We start from the raw sequence: 6,419 nt of genomic DNA, 5'->3' as shown, positions 1-6,419 counted from the left end.
CTCAAGAGAGTGATGCAGAGGCTCAAGAAAGTGATGCAGAGGCTTAGGAGAATGATGCAGAGGCTCAATAGAGAGATGCAGAGTTTCAAGAGAGTGATGCAGAGGATTACGTGAGTGATGCAGAGGCTTAAGAGAGGGATGCAAAGGCTTAAGAGAGTGATGCAGAGGCTGAAGAGAGAGATGCAGAGGCTTAAGAGAGTGATGCAGAGGCTCAAGAGAGTGATGCAGAGTATGAAGAGAAGGATGCAGAGGCTTAAGAGAGTGATGCAGAGACTCAAGAGAGGGATGCAGAAGCTCAAGAGAGTGATGCAGAGGCTCAAGAGAGTGATGCAGAGGCTCATGAGAGTGATGCAGAGGATCAAGAGAGGGATTCAGAGGCTCAAGAGAGGGATTCAGAGGCTTAAGAGAGTGAAGCAGAGGCTGAAGAGAGTGTTGCAGAGGCTCAAGACAGGGATGCAGAGGCTTAAGAGGGTGATGCAGAGCCTCAAGAGAATGATGTAGTGGCTCAAGAGAGGGATGCAGGGGCCCAAGAGAGTGATGCAGATGCTCAAGAGAGGGATGCAGAGGAGGAAGAGAATGATGCAGAGGCTCGAGAGAGTGATGCAGAGGCTCAAAAGAGGGATTCAGAGACTTATGAGAGGGATGCAGAGGCTCAAGAGAGTGATGCAGAGGCTCATGGGAGTGATGCAGAGGCTTAGGAGAATGATGCAGAGGCTCAAGAGAGGGATGCAGAGGCTGAAGAGAGTGATGCAGAGGCTTAAGAGAGGGATGCAGAGGCTCAAGAGAGTGATGTATAGGCTGAAGAGAGAGATGCAGAGGCTTAAGAGAGTGATGCAGAGGCTTAACACTTTCGCGCTCTCGGCTCTCAAAAAAAAACAATACCCCAGATGCTTTTGGCACTTCGCGCGCCTACGCGGTAATACCGAAAAAGTGTACACTCTTTTTACTGTCCTGACAATAATTGAAGGCGCACGTATTTAAATTCGGTATCACTGTGTTCGCAATGAATTGTCTATAAGAGCATACCTATAAAATGCCGCCCAAGCATAAAGACTGTCAACACCAAATAAAAAAACTATTCAGATCACTCGCCAAGAGCGCCAAACAGCAACAAAATGTTTCCACTCTCTTAATGGTTGCGAAGCCTACAGTTGTCCTACATCGCTAATTGTGGTATCATTGGAATCGCAATAAAATTCTCTACACGGACATATGCATATAAATATAGATTTAATGTCGTAGCCCACCCAAAACAATGTGGGAAGTGGCCGAAGTGTTACCCGCGGCAGCATATCGGCGAAACTCGCGAAAAGTGTATATTCAATTCACTGTCCTGACATTATTTGTCGATGTATGTATTTCATTTTGTACCAATGTGCTCGCAATAGAATGTTCTATAAGAACATAAGTATTAAAGGTCACATAAGGATGCGTTCGACCGGCAACATATATAAAAACTACGTCGATTACACTCGTCGTGTCAATAATACAATTGTTTTACCACGACGATTCACTGCCACACTGTTTTCTTTTATAAGCTGTTCGGCTATTAGAGAAAACGTAAATTTCATGGCAAACATTTGTATACTATTCCCAAGTTTGATCGGATAATAAATGGATTTTATACAAATATTTTTTCGATGGACTACAGGCGTCGTCTGTTATGCGGTGACGCATAAAAACGGTGACGACTCATGGATAATCCTAAGCGCGAAAGTGTTACGAGAGTGATGCAGAGGCTCAAGAGAATGATGTAGAGGCTTAAGAGAGGGATGCAGAGGCTCAGGAAAATGATGCAGAGGCTCAAGAGAGTGATGCAAAGGATGCAGAGAGGGATGCAGAGGCTTAAGAGAGTGATGCAGAGGCTGAAGAGAGTGTTGCAGAGGCTTAAGAGAAGGATGCAGAGGCTCAAGAGAGGGATGCGAAGCTCAAGAGAGTGATGCAGAGGTTCAGGAGAGGGATGCAGAGACATAAAAGAGTGATGCAGAGGCTCAAGAAAGGGAAGCATAGGCTTAAGAGAGTGATACAAAGCCTCAAGAGAGGGATGCAGAGGCTCATGAGAGGGATGCAGAGGCTAATAGAGAGTGATGCAGAGGCTCAAGAGAGGGATGCAGAGGCTCAAGAGAGAGATGCAGAGGCTCAAGAGAGTGATGCAGGGGCTCAGGGGAGTGATGCACAGGCTTAAGAGAGTGATGGAGAGTCTCAAGAGAGTGATGCAAAGGCTCAAGAGAGTGATGCAGAGGCTAAAGAGAGTGATGCAGAGGCTTTGAGAATGATGCAGAGGCTTAAGAGAGTGATGCAGAGGCTTAAGAGAGGGATGCAGAGGCTCAGAAGAGTGATGCAGAAGCTCAAGAGAGTGATGCAGAGGCTTAGGAGAATGATGCAGAGGCTCAATAGAAGCATGAAGAGGCTCAAGAGAGTGATGCAGAGGCTGAAGAGAGAGATTCAGAGGCTTATGTGAGTGTACAGAGGGTCAAGAGAGTGATGCAGAGGCTCAAGAGAATGATGTAGAGGCTTAAGGAGGGATGCAGAGGCTCAAGTGAATGATGCAGAGGCTCAAGAGAGTGACGCAGAGGATAAAGAGAGGATGCAGAGGCTTAAGAGAGTGATGCAGAGACTCAAGTGAGGGATGCAGAGGCTCAAGAGAGTGATGCAGAGGCTCAAGAGAGTGATGCAGAGGCTCAAGAGAGTGATGCAGAGGCTCAAGAGAGTGATGCAGAAGATCAAGAAAGTGATGCAGTGGCTCAAGAGAGTGATGCACAGGATCAAGATAGGGATTCAGAGGCTGAAGAGAGGAATTCAGAAGCTAAAGCGGGTGATGCAGAGGCAGAAGAGAGTGTTGTAGAGGCTCAAGAGAGGGATGCAGATGCTTAAGAGGGTGATGCAGAGCCTCAAGTGAGAGATGCAAAGGCTCAAGAGAGGGATGCAGGGACCCAAGAGAGTGATGCAGATGCTCAAGAGAGTGATGCAGAGGCTCGAGTGAGTGATGCAGAGGCTCAAAAGAGGGAGTGAGAGGCTCAAGAGAGGGATGCAGAGGCTGATAAGTTGCAGAGGCTCAAGAGATGGATGCAGAGGCTCAAGAGAGTGATGCAGAGGCTTAAGAGAAGGATGACGAGGCTCAAAAAAGGAATTCAGAGGCTCAAGAGAGGGATGCAGAGGCTGATGAGAGTGTTGCAGAGGCTCAAGAGAGGGATGCAGAGACTCAAGAGAGTTATGTAGAGGCTCAAGAGAGTGATGCAGAGGCTTACGAGAGTGATGCAGAGGCTCAGAGAGGAATGTAGAGGCTCAAGAGAGTGATGCAGAAGCACAAGAGAGTGATGCATAGGTTCAAGAGAGTGATGCACAGGCTTAAGAGATTGATGCAAAGGCTCAACAAAGTGATGCAGAAGCTCAAGAGAGTGAAGCAGAGGCTCAAGAGAGTGATGAAGAATCTTAGGAGAATATGCAGAGGCTCAAGAGAGGGATTCAGAGATTGAAGAGAGTGATGAAGAGGCTCAAGAGAGTGATGCAGAGGCTTAAGAGAGGGATGCCGAGGCTCAAAAAAGGATTCAGAGGCTCAAGAGAGGGATGCAGAGGCTGATGAGAGTGTTGCAGAGGCTCAAGAGAGGGATGTAGAGGCTCAAGAGAGTGATGCAGAGACTCAAGAGAGTTATATAGAGTCTCAAGAGAGTGATGCAGAGCCTTACGAGAGTGATGTAGAGGATCAAGAGAGGGATGTGGAGGCTCAAGAGAGTGATGCAGAAGTTCAAGAGAGTGATGCATTGCCTCAAGAGAGTGATGCAGAGGCTTAAGAGATTGATGCAAAGGCTCAAGAGAGTGATGCAGAGGCTCAAGAGAATGATGCAGAGGCTCAAGAGAGTGATGAAGAATCTTAGGAGAATATGCAGAGGCTCAAAAGAGGGATGCAGTGATTGAAGAGGCTCAAGAGAGTGATGCCGAGGCTTAAGAGAGGGATGCCGAGGCTCAAGAGAATGATGCAGAGGCTCAAGAGAGTGATGCAGAGGCTCAAGAGAGTGATGAAGAATCTTAGGAGAATATGCAGAGGCTCAAAAGAGGGATGCAGAGATGAAGAGAGTGATGAAGAGGCTCAAGAGAGTGATGCAGAGGCTAAGAGATGATGCGAGGCTCAAGAGAGTGATGCAGAGGCTTAAGAGAGTGATTCAAAGAATAGAGAAGGATGCAGAGGCTCAGAGGGATGCAGAGTTACGAGAGTGATGCAGGCTCAAGAGAGTGAGCAGAGGCTTAGAGAGGGATGCTGAGGTTCAAGAAAGTGATGCAGAGGCTTAAGAGGTGATTCAAGAGGCTCAAGAGATGATGCAGAGGCTCATAGAGGATGCAGGGCTCAAGAGAGTGATGCAGAGGCTAAAGAGAGTGAGGCAGAGGTATTAGGAGAGGGATGCAGAGGTTCAAGAAAATGATCAGAGCTTAAGAGGGTGATGCAGAGGCTCAGAGTGATGCAGAGGCTCAAGAGAGGGATGCAGAGGCTCAGAGAGGGATGCAGGAGTTCAAGAGAGTGATGCAGAGGCTCACGAAAGGGGTGCAGAGGCTTAAGAAAGTGATGCAAAGGATCTAAAAAGGGATGCAAAGGCTTAAGTGGGTGATGCAGAGGCTCAAGAGAGTGATGTAAAGGCTCAAGAGAGGGATGAAGAGGCTCAAGAGAATGATGCTGAGGATCATGAGAGGGAAAGCAGAGGCTTAAGACAGTGATGCAGAAGCTGAAGAGAGTGATGCAGAGGCTCAAGAGAGTGATGCAGAGGATCAAGAGAGTGATGCAGAGGCTCGAGAGAGTGATGAAGAGGCTCAAAAGAGGGAGTGAGAGGCTCAAGAGAGGGATGCAGAGGCTGATAAGTTGCAGAGGCTCAAGAGATGGATGCAGAGGCTCAAGAGAGTGATGCAGAGGCTTAAGAGAAGGATGACGAGGCTCAAAAAAGGAATTCAGAGGCTCAAGAGAGGGATGCAGAGGCTGATGAGAGTGTTGCAGAGGCTCAAGAGAGGGATGCAGAGACTCAAGAGAGTTATGTAGAGGCTCAAGAGAGTGATGCAGAGGCTTACGAGAGTGATGCAGAGGCTCAAGAGAGGAATGTAGAGGCTCAAGAGAGTGATGCAGAAGCACAAGAGAGTGATGCATAGGTTCAAGAGAGTGATGCACAGGCTTAAGAGATTGATGCAAAGGCTCAACAAAGTGATGCAGAAGCTCAAGAGAGTGAAGCAGAGGCTCAAGAGAGTGATGAAGAATCTTAGGAGAATATGCAGAGGCTCAAGAGAGGGATTCAGAGATTGAAGAGAGTGATGAAGAGGCTCAAGAGAGTGATGCAGAGGCTTAAGAGAGGGATGCCGAGGCTCAAAAAAGGGATTCAGAGGCTCAAGAGAGGGATGCAGAGGCTGATGAGAGTGTTGCAGAGGCTCAAGAGAGGGATGTAGAGGCTCAAGAGAGTGATGCAGAGACTCAAGAGAGTTATATAGAGTCTCAAGAGAGTGATGCAGAGCCTTACGAGAGTGATGTAGAGGATCAAGAGAGGGATGTGGAGGCTCAAGAGAGTGATGCAGAAGTTCAAGAGAGTGATGCATTGCCTCAAGAGAGTGATGCAGAGGCTTAAGAGATTGATGCAAAGGCTCAAGAGAGTGATGCAGAGGCTCAAGAGAATGATGCAGAGGCTCAAGAGAGTGATGAAGAATCTTAGGAGAATATGCAGAGGCTCAAAAGAGGGATGCAGTGATTGAAGAGGCTCAAGAGAGTGATGCCGAGGCTTAAGAGAGGGATGCCGAGGCTCAAGAGAATGATGCAGAGGCTCAAGAGAGTGATGCAGAGGCTCAAGAGAGTGATGAAGAATCTTAGGAGAATATGCAGAGGCTCAAAAGAGGGATGCAGAGATTGAAGAGAGAGATGAAGAGGCTCAAGAGAGTGATGCAGAGGCTTAAGAGAGGGATGCTGAGGCTCAAGAGAGTGATGCAGAGGCTTAAGAGAGTGATTCAAAGGCATAAGAGAAGGATGCAGAGGCTCATGAGAGGGATGCAGAGGCTTACGAGAGTGATGCAGAGGCTAAAGAGAGTGAGGCAGAGGCTTAGGAGAGGGATGCAGAGGTTCAAGAGAGTGATGCAGAGGCTTAAGAGGGTGATGCAGAGGCTCAAGAGAGTGATGCAGAGGCTCAAGAGAGGGATGCAGGGGCTCAAGAGAGTGATGCAGAGGCTCAAGAGAGGGATGCAGAGGCTCAAGAGAGGGATGCAAAGGCTCAGGTGAGGGATGCAGAGTCACAGGAGAGGGATGCAGAGGCTCCTGAGAGTGACGCAGAGGCGCAAGAGAGGGATGCGGAGGCCTAAGAGAGTGATGCAAAGGCTCAGGAGAGGGATGCAGAGGCTCATGAGAGGGATGCAGGAGTTCAAGAGAGTGATGCAGAGGCTCACGAAAGGGGTGCAGAGGC

The sequence above is a fragment of the Procambarus clarkii genome, unplaced genomic scaffold (genome assembly GCF_040958095.1).
Source record: "Procambarus clarkii isolate CNS0578487 unplaced genomic scaffold, FALCON_Pclarkii_2.0 HiC_scaffold_142, whole genome shotgun sequence".
Lineage (NCBI taxonomy): Eukaryota > Metazoa > Arthropoda > Malacostraca > Decapoda > Cambaridae > Procambarus > Procambarus clarkii.
Note: the sequence above shows the minus strand (reverse complement) of the source record.